Source organism: Limulus polyphemus, unplaced genomic scaffold (assembly GCF_000517525.1).
Source record: "Limulus polyphemus unplaced genomic scaffold, Limulus_polyphemus-2.1.2 Scaffold1929, whole genome shotgun sequence".
NCBI classification, from domain to species: Eukaryota; Metazoa; Arthropoda; class Merostomata; order Xiphosura; family Limulidae; genus Limulus; species Limulus polyphemus.
The window spans coordinates 101,036-115,927 of record NW_013667539.1 but is presented as its reverse complement, the minus strand read 5'-3'; positions in this window follow the sequence as shown (position 1 = coordinate 115,927).

The window sequence follows — 14,892 nt, the reverse complement described above, 5'->3', positions numbered from 1 at the left end:
CTGATAAATTCTAGCATTAGTCGAAAACCTCGTCATCACTGGAAATAGCATATGCAGAGTGGTTTTCATATCGTTATACATTCTTTTTTACCTTAACACATAAGTTATTAGAATTATAGTATAAGGATTTACCAGTATGTTTATGTTCTATTCTTGCTTTGGATTGGTTATGTGGTATTTCTGCCTTCTGGTAGACTTTATCATTCTTTATAATCGACTTTGAAAATACTGAGTAAAAGAGTATTTATTTAAGTTAGATCTCTCTCTCTCTCTCTCAAAAAAAAAAAAGAAAGACAAATTGAGCTAACAATTACTAAAAACTTGATGTTTTTTTTAAAATAATTACATATATCTATTCATCATATGAGTGAGCACTTTAAATTATTCATATAAAACCGTGCTTTTATTACCATTGTCGAGAAAACGAAACATGAATTTTGAAAAAGACAAACCGGTTGAGATAACAACCACAAACTGCTTCGTGATTTTGTACATGGTCACCACTTGACCAGTAAGGTTACTAAGTGAACAGCACTTAATCGGTTGCTTGGGGAACCAAGATAGACTTTAAACCTTAAACGAAGGACTGCGTCATTAGAGCGGAAAATAACTGCACCGTATGACAGGTTCGTAGAAAAAGGTAGAAATACATCCTTTTTAACTCTTAAAATAACTTGGCCAAAATCATACTTTTTTGTAATACTAATAAGACAATCTTGAAAGTAGTTACAAGGACTTTACCTCTAAATGTTGTACAATATATGTAGTGGAAAAAAAAATAAACTTCATTGCTTATATATATATACATGTGTGAGTGCGTGCCCAGAAAGAAATAAAATTATAAAATATATTTTTATCAATCTGAAAGAGTGCACTATTTAATATGTAAATATTTATATGCGTGTAGAAAACGATAACAAAACGATTTATACCCAGTAACATATTTTCTCTCAACACTGTTCGTTCCTCAAGCACTTGATGTATTCAGCAGAACTAGACTGATCCTATGGTCTCGAGAGCCACGTATTAGGATCTCGAAATTGTTCATTACGCACCTGCGCCTATTAATGTTCTGCGTACAAACCCGTGGGAGGAGAAAGACAGAACATTTTGATGTTGGAATTATATGTTATTTATATTAACATTTTATCGATACGGCGAGGAGTCATAGTAATAATGATAAATATATTCATACACACACATATATATAGCTTTCAAATTATTGGTTACATTAATTGTTATTAGGCGATTGAATCAGCACTATAAAACAATAATAAATTTAATATCGCATTACCGTTATCGGTCCAGGTTGTCAACTTATTGTTATAGCGGATAATGTCTGTGGCAATAGCACCCAAATGCGTTAGGGATATCCCATCTATCAGACAAAATCCAAACGTTGATATCAGTCTGGTCAGCCGTCACGGAAAATCAAACAAGGGTACGAAGCTGAGTGCTCACATCCATTGACAGTAGAGGCTGAGATGTTGTGGGTGTAAATGATAAATATCTGGTTTAAGGTAAATAGTATAAACTGAGGTAATTAAGATTTTACCTCTGAAATTTAAACGAATAAAATTTGTTAAAATGTAAATACTGGTCTGGGTGAAGTTTATAATTGGGACAGATCTCTACAAATAAGACGTTTTGTTGGTAAGAGAACAGAAAGAAAAGGGACACAAAGTCAAGTTCTGAGAAGTACACGATAGTAACTACAGGGGATGCACAAGTGAAGCCACAGGATTCTAAGACAAACCTGTCCATCCTCATAAATATCTAAGCATGAGGTAAGGATGAAAACACATAGTTCAGGAACAGGATGTTATTTCGAGTGAGAACGGATCTAGTTTTCCATTATGAATACAGGAACTAAGAATAAACAAATTTAGGATGTATATCTAACTAACATGTTATAGGACTGTAAAGTTATGATGTGACGTGCCACATATGTTTAGATTTGAATAATGACCAGACTGTCCCCGAAGTACCGCTGGTAAGCCCATTATGTATGTATATGCTCTTCATCTAAAATCACCACTCACCCTTTGTAGCCAGTTTTGAAAAATTAACGAAACTGAATTAGAAAAAAATACAATTTTATCAGTTTACTACAATTGCCCACTAGGGATCAATAAGACTTATCTTTTGAATGTGGCATTCTACCTCTATAATGGCCATATACCTAAATCAGCAGCATAATAAAACTTAAAACGTCTAGGTTAAAAATTACTGCTGTTAAAGTACTGAGACTTGGAAATTTCTTTCCAAATCCAAATAAACTCACCCAAACATTTGCGCAGGGCATTATAGTGTCAAAGATTGTTGTTGTTGATATTTTAGCGCAAAGCTATGTACACAAAGGCCATTTGCACTCTGTACATCGCTAAGAATCGAATCCACGTATTTAGTGTTGTAAGTCTGTAAACTTAGCGATGACCTAATGGATGACCCTACTAAGGAGTATTGTAACTTTCCTACAATGTAAGTTTACATCCTATTTTCGTTTTTCTTTATTTTATGTGGGCCGCGTATTTTTACTCTCCTTAGATGTTAAAAATGACAATAACTATTATACAACCTTTAAATATTTATGTTTATATATATTCATATATACAAAGCGAAGAAATACTGAAACAAAACAAAGTTTGAATTGATATTATCAAAGAAGAAAATAAACCGAATTAATTTCATTCCGGAAATAGAATCATAAACTAGCAAAGCTATGAAAAGAGCCTTTGTTTTGAAATCATTTGTAAACGAGTTCTGGCTGAAATGCTATTTAAAACCATTAAAAATATTATTTTACACTTCTTTAGTTCTCGAGTTGATAAGAAATGCTTTATTTAGTTGAGTTTGAACGGACTACATTTAATTCAGAATATTCTAGAAATGCCTGAAGTAATGCAATATAATTTTTGTCAAAACATGAATAACAGAGTTGTAAGGACAATGGCTAAAATAATCAACCCATCATAAGCTGCCATAAAACCAGTGTATGATGTTTGAGCTTTGACCATCAATATTGTTCAGCATATTAAAAACTTAATACAAGATATAAAGGAAGAAAAGCATAACCCTAATAGAAATCTAAAATAATACAGAGGCCGCAGCATAAACTGTAAAATATTTGTTAAGGCTCAAAACTGAGACACCAGTACACATTAATAAAATATTGTTTTTTAATTACCAATTAGAAATTAATTTTTTTCGCCTTGATTTAGACCCACGAATGCTCTCCGGTGGTTCAGCTGTAAGCTTGAGGATTTAAAACGATTTAATTCGATCCCTGCAATTGGCATATAACAGAAAATTCATCGTATAGTTTTGCTTTTAGCAACAAAACATACAAGTTTAAGACTCAAGAAAATAATAATGCACGTGCTTTTAATCGTTTATAATTTAAGTCATGCCCATTTTCAAATGCATTATATCAAAAAGTGGATATTTCAGCAAAGCAATACTCGAGAAAGGCCGAATAACTCTGAATACCTCCCCCCACCCGTGTTTGGTTAAGTGCTTTTTGTTTTGAGTGCGCAAGTTAGAACAAAGCGTGTATGTGTCAGTTAAGAAATGTAGCAAAATTCGCAAATATATACACATGTATTCGAGAAATGTTGTTCCATGTTTGTATTTATAAAAATTAGTCTCATATGTCATTCAGGAGTGAAAATCATTAAAAGTGTTGTGATCTATAACATTTCACTAAACCTGTTTTATTTCTAGTTTAAAACTGTGGTGTTAAGACACTTCCAACAAAGTATATGCCTAAAATAAAAGAAAACGAAAATATTATTTACAACCACAATTCCTTCAGATCACAAAAAGTGGATTTTCACTTATCATCTTAAAAAAATGATAAGAAACAGTAGCGTGCATCGCCCTGGGTCGCTCCGCATCACAAGAATGTACAATTTCCTCGATCATCCCAAATAAAAAGATATACAGTACATTTTCCTTAGTCCTGCCGAATCAAAGAGAGTACATTTTCTTTTTCATCTACAAAATGAACAATAAATTGTATTTTCCCCTATTACCCCCAGAATAACAAGACTGCATTCATCTGAGCCGTCTACGGCCACCAAAAAAAAAAAAAGAAGTAATTTCTCAAATACAAATAGATTAAATTACTTTACGTCAAGGTCTGGCAATTAGTGATTAGGTCATTTGATTCGCAATCTGTGGGTTGCAGGGTCGAGTCCAACCAACGTACATGCTCGCCCTTTCAACCGTGGGGACGTTATAATGTGACGGTCAATCCCACTATTTGTTGTTAAAAAGTAGCTCAAGAGTTGGCGGTGGGTAGTGTTGACTAGTTGCTTTCACTCTAGTCTATAACTTATTAATTAGGAATGGTTAGTGCAGATAACCCTCGAGTAGCTTTGTACGAAATTTAACAACAACAAAAAAAAACAACGAAAGCTTTATGTAGTCCTATGAGCCTGGAATAGCCTGGTGATTAGGGCGCTCGACTGGCAATCTGTTGGTCGCGGGTTCGAATCCCTGTCGCCGAACGTGCTCTCCCTCACAGCCGTGGGGTGTTATAATGTGATGGTCATTCCAACTATCGTTGGTAAAGGAGTAGCTCAAGAGTTGGCGGTGGTTGGTGTTGATTAGTTGCTCGCCCTTTAGTCTATCACTGCTAAATTAAGGACGGATAGCGCAGATATTCCTTAAGTAGCTTTGCGCGACATTCAAAACAAACCAAACGTCGCTCCATATCCCACATTGTCCTGAGTCATTCTGACTCACAGAAGAGTAGCCCATAATCACAAAGGTTTATTTTTTTCTATGAGTCCAAGTCACAAGAGAAGACATTACAATGAGGTACCCCAATTAACGAAATAATGCGCAGTAATAAATTGCCCGAAGTCACGAACGAGTATATAACATTCCAAATAACGTTAGCTTTAGGTGCTCCAAGTCACAAAATAAGAAATCTTTCCAATTCCAATCATGTTAAATCACGAGAGAATAATTGCCCTGATACATTCTGAGATAATACACCGTCCTAAGTCATCTCAAATAACAACATAATGCATTACTCCGAAACACCAAATTCTCAAAATAACTATTGAGCCTAGTAACTTTTTTAATCAACCATTCAATTTATTTCTTTATTTAACAATGTCCAGCAAGTTGAACAAGCTCAACAATTTCACATATTATACTTTCTAGATTTACATGTTTCGTTTAAGTTCGTTATATAAGTCATGTTTTGGGCCTAATGAATCCCAAGTGAATCTAGGGAATTGTGAAATTTTGTTCATTTAGATATAATATCATTTATCACATGATAAACTGAAATTATATGATTATTTTTCATGTGTTTTAGTGCCATTATCTAGAGGTCAGCTGGTAAGGTGAGATTTTAACTATCCTAAGATAGCAATAAAATATTTTATGGGGAATATTTTAGGGTATCAAATGGTTCGAAACTCGGTTTCCCAACCAACTCCAAAATCTAGAGTTTTACCACAGGGACAACCCACGTCCCAGTTGTACTTACAGAAAAGAAAATTCGACATATTCCACTTTTGTGCCTACTCCCCCCTCCCCCACATAAAAAGTACATTTAAATGTTGATTTTATATATATATATAATTATGTATTAAAACAGATTGATATGATTTGTTACGTTGCATTAAACATTTGCTGTTTTATACTAAATAAAGCACGGGTGTTCAGTAGGCAGTCTATAATGTTACTCATTGTTCTGTGCACTATATATATACTGTAAACTAATATTTTCGCTGTTCATACTGAGATCAAAACCCCAACTACAAACTTCACTATTATTTCTGGAGCTCCCATTTCTTAAGAATCAACAGTATTTTAATATGACTTTTTTTAGTATTGCAAAGCATGAGATTAATAATTTTATCGTACGTGGTGGATGTTTCATCCCCGCCTATATACTCGGTTTGTAAACTTATGGAATTGTTGAGTATTATATTTGATTTTATTTATCATTAATTTCAATTTCTTTAGCCTGATGGCCATATTCAGAAAAAGATATTCCAGACACAACTGAACGCGTCTGATTTCCTATTTGTTTAAAACTTGAGTCACTTCGTTACTGTTACAACAAATGAAGGTAGTAAATTTAAAATTTGTCGTACAGAAAGCTTTGTTTGTTATTAGCGCAAAGCTACACAAGTACGCTCTGCCCACCGCGGGTATAGAAACCCGATGTTTAGCGTTATAACCCCTCAAACTTGCCACTGCGCCATCAGAGTGAGGGGGGAGTGCTTTTCAGAAAAAAGAATGGGTTGAGTTTGACCTAGTGGGTAGCATATTCAGCTGTATAGGGAGCGTCGAAGGTTCAAACCGAGAAGCTGCTGAACACGGTTCGCACTTTTAGCTGTGGGCGTGTTATAAAAGTGACAGTCAGTTTTGTTATTCAGTTCTAGTAGCCGAACAAAGCCCTTGTGGCGACGCGTGCTACCCACTGGCTTACCTCCCAGTGACTGAAAATCTTGGAAAGCTCTACCTGCACGTAGACATAGCCGTTTTATTTGGAAATACTGTTACTATACCAGGAAGAAAATTATTATTTGTTTTTTTATAGTAAATTTGAAGACTTGATACCAAGTGTCCTTCTTATACGGCAAACAAGATTTTCTATCGGCTCAGTATATTTTTGTAATTATTATAACTTAGAAGCTTTTCAATGCTGGGTAAGTTGAATAAAAAATACGTCTTTAGATATATAATAAATCTTGATCGTTCTTTAGGTTTTCACAAGCTCTATTTACACATCTAATTACAAACACAAGTGGATGTAGATTATTAATCATGGAAACTTTTAATATTACACTGTAAAAAATGTTACAAACACAAGTGGATGTAGATTATTAATCACGGAAACTTTTATTATTACACTGTAAAAAAATGTTACAAACACAAGTGGATGTAGATTATTAATCACGGATACTTTTATTACAGTGTAATATTAAAAGTTTCCGTGATTAATAATCTACATCCACTTGTGTTTGTAACATTTTTTTACAGTGTAATGACGTTTGGTTATTGTTGTTAAGCGTGTTTATAAGTTCGCCAACCGAGAATCTATCTCATTTTATTATATACGTTTCAAGTAAGTCTGTGAAGAATAGTCAGGTGTTTATTGGTTGTTGTTATTATCGTCTTAGAGCAAAGTTACACACAATCTACACTCTGTCTACCGCAATGAAACTAACCCCGGATTTTAACGTTGTAAGTCGGAAAAATTACCCTTGACTCACCGGTAATGGCACTATAACTAACAGGGACTGAATAATGATATTCTTTTAAACAGCCGTGAGGTAGTCTTGAATAAATTTTATTAACCTTATTCAAAAAACGTCACTTACAATTTATTTCACCCATTAACTTTTTAACGTGTTTCCTTTTGACAGAAACAGCTGTTGCTTTGCAACTAATAAGTAATCAAGCCACACACAAAATAACTAATAGCTGATTGTTAAATCTAATATATGACAAACAAGTTCGTTAGAATTTATTAACCGCGAGATATACTTAATAAATCTTAAAAAAATCCATAGGTATTAAAATAGAAAACATTATATCAGTTGAAATGTGTCCCAGCGGTAAGTCTCGGACTTACAACGCTAAAATCCGGGTTTCGATTCCCTGCCATGGACACAGCAGATGACCCAATGTGGCTTTTCTTTGAAAAACAACAAATCTTTGAAATTTGCAGATTTATTTACAAAACAGGTAATATTTTATTTGGCTGAAATATTCTAAATTTCAAATACGTCTCAGTCACTCATGTCGATTTGTACACAGTTAATTTGTAGCCTGTTAGATACTGATCATTCTGGAACAAACATAACTACAAGAAAACTTACTTAAACATTTCTGGGTGTCATTAACTAATTTTGATATAGCTCAATCGCTAGGTTCTATATACAAAAACCTCACATGGCCTGGTGGTTAGAACACTCGGCTCGTAAACAGGGGGGTTGCAGGATCAGAACTCATCACCGAACGTGCTTGCCGTTTCAGCCGTGGGGGCGTTATAATGTGACGGTTAATTCCAATATTTGTTAGTAAAGAGAAACCCAGGAGTTGGCGGTGGGCGATGTTAACTAGCTGTGTTCCTTCTAGTCTATCACTGCTAAATTAGGAACGGCGAGTGCAAATAGTCCTCGTGTAGCTTTGTGCGAAGTTCAAAACAAACCAAACCAATCATTTTGAATAATAAAATATTATGTCATTATTTCTTTCTCTATTAAACAATATGTTACTAGATTTTATCTGTGCACATACTTGTAAAAATTCCAACGTGTACAATTAACCGTTTATCAAACTGAGAAAGAACCATTTTCTTCAGGATGGGCAAAAAAAACTCGTATTACGAGCAGTTGAGGACCACACAGATAGAAAACGTCGACTTTCATCAATCAAAACCTGTGGATAAAATTATAGAGTTAAAAAACTCAGTACACTTACATTAAACAACAACATTTTCCTAACAGTTACACTTTCAAACCACCCAACAAAAAAAAATATACCTTAATAACCAGAGCTTCGTTAGTGAAAATAATGAATAAAAACAAATAAAAGATCGCATATTAACACGTCTTTAATTATCAAATCAGTAACGTAACTTCTTGGTGTTTTCTATTCTGAACTAGTTTAAATATCACAGCGTTTGAATAACTTGCCTCTTTTTAAGTTTGTTTGTAGAAAACGTATCAAAAACATTCGAATATCGAACTAAAATCCCACCCCTTATTTTTAAAGCGCCCTAGTAGCACAGCGGTATGTCTGCAGACATACAACGCTAGAAATTGGGTTTAGATACTCGTGGTGGGCAAAGTATGGATAGCCCATTATTTAGCTTTGTGCTTAGCTACAAACAAACTTTTTTTGAAGGATCGTAACACTTTGTACTATTTTTGAAAATTTTAAGTACTGAATTTTACGGAGTTCATTGCGTCACTTTTTTAATCATCCACCACATTTAACCATCGTGCTAGAAAAACTAAGTTTGGTTTGAATTTCGCGCAAAGCTACACGAGGGCTAAATGCGATAACCGTCCCTAATTTAGCAGTAAAAGACTAGAGTCATCACCAGTTATCGCCAATTGTTTGGCTACTCTTTTAGAAATCAATAGTGGGATTGACTGTAACATTATAACGTCCCCACGGCTGAAAGGGTGAGCATGTTTAGTGGGACGGGGATTCGACCCCCATGATACCCAGCCTGCGAGTCTGGCGCCCCAAGTCCACCTGACCATAAGAATTTTAAAGTAGTTGTAATTAAGCACATAGCTACACAATAGACTATCTGTTCTCTGCCCACCAAGGGTATCGAAACCCGGTTTCTATTGTTGTTTGTTTGTTTGTTTGAAGTTAAGCACAAAGCTACACAATGGGCTATCTGTGCTCAACCCACCACGGGTATCAAAACTCGGTTTCTAGCGTTGTAAGTGCGCAGACATGCCGCTGTGCCACTGGGGGGGGGGGCTCTAGTGTTGTAAGTCTGCAGACATGTCGCTGTGCCACTGGGGGAGGGGGACAATTTTAAAGTAAAATCGTGTATAAGATCCGCATAGTTGTGAGCGCTACAAACCAGTAATCACCTTAGCAACAAATATTATTTTGGATTCATTCGGTTATTATTTTAACGGTGTTTGGGAAAAATTATACGCAACAATTCAAAAATATCTAAATTAAAAACAAATTGGGAACGAAACGAATAAAAAAAAATTAACGGTTTATTTTTTCTTCTGTATATCCTCCTATTTCTTTTCATCTTTAGTTCTACTTTTTTCCTTGGTGTTCACAAACAACACAATAAAATTCAGTTCCTCGATATTCGATGTTCGTCTTAAAACAAGAAAAACAGAACATTAATCAGATAAAAATCACGAATGTCTAATACGATGGTTCTAGATGGCGCTCTCACGCTAGGCTTGATAGAGTACTAGAGCACGTGTTGGGCCCGTGCCAAATACCATGTGCATATTGTGAGAGCCAGGTGGCTGGTTTTAAAAAATATCATTTCCAAGTTGTGGAAACATTGAACACTTTGTTAATCCTAGTCATTACAGCATGGTGATTTTGTCTAGAGTGTTAATATGTTGTCGTAAACTACCTTGCAAGACACATTTATTCAGCTTGAATGTTTTTGTGTTGTTATACTAGTAGTCTAGTAAACAAAATTCTGCACGTCGTATGACTATAGAAATGTTGTGAGAGTTGAAATATTATAATACACAATACGTCAAAAAAGAAAACAAAGCATTAGATTAGACGGACAATTTTCAAAACACGACGTTTCAAACTTCAACTGTCGCTGCAATACACCGTAGAATAGCGCAACGTAATAAACATATAACAAAAGTTTCATGAAATCTCTTGGTGTAGATTCCGAAAGTTATGCCCTGCATTAAAGGCTTGAAAAGACAGTCTTAAACTTATTTTTTAACGTGGGGTTTAACATATATTCTTCTGGGTTGACAATGATCAATTCTAGTGTTATCACCAACACGAGACTGTCGAGTAGTTGTTGTGTTAAAACAAACAGTACATATGTTTGTGTTGTTAGTCCAAATAATTAGGACGTTCGTGTGCTTCTCTAACTAAACACCTATTTAGAAGCTTAGCTGTTCATGTGTTTATGCTATTAAACATAGCCAATATGAAGCTTAGCAGTTCATTTGTTTTCGCTTCTTAACGTATCCAATAAGAGACTTAATTGTTCTTGTGTTTCTTTTACTAAACATGACCAATAAAAGGCTTTTTCCTGTGTTTTTGATATTGAGCATAACTAAGAAGAGGCTTAGTTGTTCATTTATTTCTATTACTAAACATATCCTAGAATTATCTTAATTGTTCATGCGTTTTTGTTATTAAACATAACCAAGAAGATGCTTAGTTATTCATACGTTCCTGTTACTAAAAGTAACTAATAGAAGGCTTGTTCATCTGTGTCTATTATTAAACATTAGCAATAAGAGGCATAATTTTACACGGGTTTCTCGTACTAAACATGGTCAATAGGAAGCTTAGTTGTTCACAGTTTCAGTTGCTAATCACATTGAATTATATGTACTTTCGCATGGTCCACGAAAGTGTTCTGTTTCAAGAGTAAATAAAACCAAAATTAAAACTAACAAACATTTTTATTTCTTGCTTTTCAAGTTTATATGTCATGCTGTGTTGTAGCCTACATAGTGCATAGTTCTTCTCATGATTCAGGCATACGCACGTTTCATTTACGTCACAACAGTACAAACTGTAATGCTAAGCGTCCCTTATGTGACGTCATTTTAATGTCTACTGACTGATTGACAACACACTACTGTATAGTGGTGCGAGTGGTTAAAATAGCTGACTCTTCCAGGCAGCCTTCGGTCTCTTTTCGGGGAAATAACAGACTGATTTACTTTCACATATCTAACATGAAAGAAACAATGCTGTGTTGACACATTCATAAGTTTCCTTGCTAAATATACTACAGTCGGTAATAATTTTAAAGTTAGCACACAGTCTTTTGAAGTTATACTTTTTGACATTTTAAATAACAATAAAAAAAGGCAATAAACCGATTATGAAACATAGAATCTGATTGGTATGCTTCGAGATTCTGCATACTTTTGTTTTAAGTAATAAACAAATTTAAAACTGACACATGGTTTTCAAGATTCGTGATAAGCTAAAGCTGGCAGGCCAGCACATGCATTGGTTCATATCCCGCCTTATTTAATTTTTCTAGTTCTCTAAAAACATCATAAACAATAGATGATTTAGTTTGTATTCCAGTACATTTATAACATAAAATAGACAGACGAACAATGAATAAGAGGCTTCCTACTTAAGTTCCTGCCATTAGACATGACTGACATGTTCATTCGTTTCTATTACGAGAAAAAAACGAAGTTGTTCACACATTTCTGTTACTAGTTTGTTTATCTTAGAGCAAAGCCACATTAGACTATCTGTTGTGTCTACCGCGGAGAATCTAACCCTGGATTTTAGCGTTGCAAGTCCGTAAACTTACCACTGTCTCACCGTGGGACTTCTATACAAGACTTGTTCATATATTTCTGTTACTAGACAAAATGGACTTATTCATACCTTTCTGTTTCTAGACGAGACTGACTTGTTCATCCGTTTGTGTTGCTAGACAAAATGGACTTGTTCATACCTTTCTGTTTCTAGACAAGACTGATTTGATCACATGTTTCTGTTGCTAGACAATACTGACTTGTTCATACGTTTCTGTTGCTAGACAAAAGTGATTTGTTCATATATTTCTGTTTCTAGACGAAGCTGACTTGTTCATACGTTTCTCTAGATAAAGCTGGCTTGTCCTACATTTCTATTCCTATATAAGACTAACTTGTTCATACGTTTCTGTTACTAGACAAGGCTGACTTATTCATACGTTTCTGTTTCTAGATAATACTGACCTGTTCATACGTTTCTGTTACTTAAGAGAACATTTCAAAGATTACAGTAAATTTATAGATCTTTATATTACCTATTGCACATCATTTCCATATGGTTATTAGAAAAGTCTTCAACAGTGCTTTAGTGATATGTTTTTACAGTGATAACATTATCAAAGTAAATCACAAAACGTTTGTTTTCCTGTGTTCAAAAGATACTTTTACGGTAAAAACCACACACCCTCTGGATTCATGATAATATTTATTTGGCAACTTCGTTTGACTGACTCAAAATTTTTTTCTTTAAAACTTAAAGAGGCCTATAATTGCATCACAGGGTGAAACGGACGTATTCTTGATCTTACAATAACTATATGCAGTTGTCACTAGAAATTAAAATTCTCGACCTGAACAGCACTTTACACGAACTTGGGATAAGCGGCTAGGTAAGAAACTCTAAGGTTCAGCTCTGCTGTTTCTTATTTTGAGCAACCGATCATATATAAAGTCAGACTCCTTTATTTCTTTTGTAAATTTTTAAGGTTTTTAAAAGTTGGGCCAAGCTTTTTTTTTAAAAAAAGCACTAAACATTAAAAACTAAATACATCCTGACGAAGACGAAAACACGAATCGTGGATATAATATGTGGAAATTGGGAATAATAATTCGAATTTTTTGTTTTTTGTTTTTTTCTAACTCATGCCAGTTCTTATTCGGAACTAGCTTAGGAAATGAGAATGTAAACATGAAGGCTTAAACTTATGAACTCGCATGACAAAACTATCTTGATTTCATGTTACTATCAATATTTTTATCTTAAATTCTTTACGAACTTCCAAAACATTCGTCCCCAATATCATCGAATATTTTTTTTCTAAAATTTACAACAAGAAACAAAGATTTTTCCCGCCACTGATAGCATTCGTGGCTTTGTCGGATTTTTTTTTATTAGTTTTAGGTAACTCTTGGCGGAGTCGCCTTGAGATTATTTTTAATGCGAATGATAACAGTTATAATCTGATATCTTTGAAAATAAAAAATACATTTTTGACTCGTTAATTCATTGTAATGAAAGTTTACTAACGACGAAATTTGACAAATGTAGAAAATTTAGTTTTTATTGCGTTATACTAATTATCTGCCTCGTTTTTGCTGTAAACATATAAAAAACACGTTCTAACGTAATTTTTTTAGCAATAAGTATCATTAAAGCTTACGTGAACATTATTTCTAATAATAAGTTAACTAATAAGTAATGTAAATTATTTACAAGTATCGTGTGTATTATGCATGTACAAAAACTTTAACTCAGAAACATCACTGCAGATCTGAGTTCGCATTTACTTTAATATTTGCTGTGTATGATATATATATAACATAGTGTTCTAGCATGTTTTTAAAAGAATTGATAAACAATGAATCTGCTATTTATACCTTTTATAACTAAATTGCAAACCTATCAACTTAAATAGATGCAAAATAAAATCGAAAAATATTAAAATTGTCGTGAAATTCGAGGAATTCATACCAGTAAGTTATTTTTATCAATGAACGCAGACTCACTATTGGTTCATATAAAAATCTAATTACAGTTAGAGCATAACCAATTCTCAATGACTTATGAGGTAAGACACGAAGCTAATTTTTTATTCGTAGTGTTACTAAAACAACGAATTGGTGTCTATCTAAGTTGCGTAACAACACAATTATTTATTTACATACAACTCTGTAGAGATACATAAACATTGAACGAAAACAAAAAACTTTAACTAAAAAATTAGCAATTGCGTAAAACAAATAAAAATTTATTCAAGCTTAGTCTATTAATTATTATTTTTTTTTCTGTGATAAAAGAAAAACACTGAAGATCCAAACAAAATCCCAGGACCATGAAGAATTCAGTAACTTATATGTTGATAATGGGACCTTCTTTCATAAACCCTCAAAATAGTATTTTTTCTTTAATGAGGAGTTAGCCAGAATGTGTTTTAGCTACAATGAACACTCTATGTGTACATAATGTTTTTTTCATTGCAAAATCCTTTTGAATATACGGAAACATCTGTTAGCTGAGTTCTTGTACAGATCTTAAAATATAACGTTGATAAATGGAAACATCGGCCCATGTAGATATGTAGATCTTGAAAGTCGAGTTGTTCAATATTTGAAAATAGCGTTGATAACTGGACCAATTGTTGGTTGAAGTGTTGCAAAAGAAATATCTGCTGAAGCTTTTCGCCAGACACTAATCATAGCAGAACCGTCTAGAAAATGATCTATAGGAAATAGTACAGCTTATAAAATGAGTCAGATCAACGTAGGCCGGTAAGGCAAAACTGATTGGCATGTTCTTTAGCCAATCAGGAAATGTCACAGACCTACTGAAGGATGTGTAGATTGTATAGTAATTCTTTTTGGCGACAAAGAACAGGTTTTAATAAAGGTGGCTTCCAAAATAGAGAGATGAAAGGTCGACCGACCATTT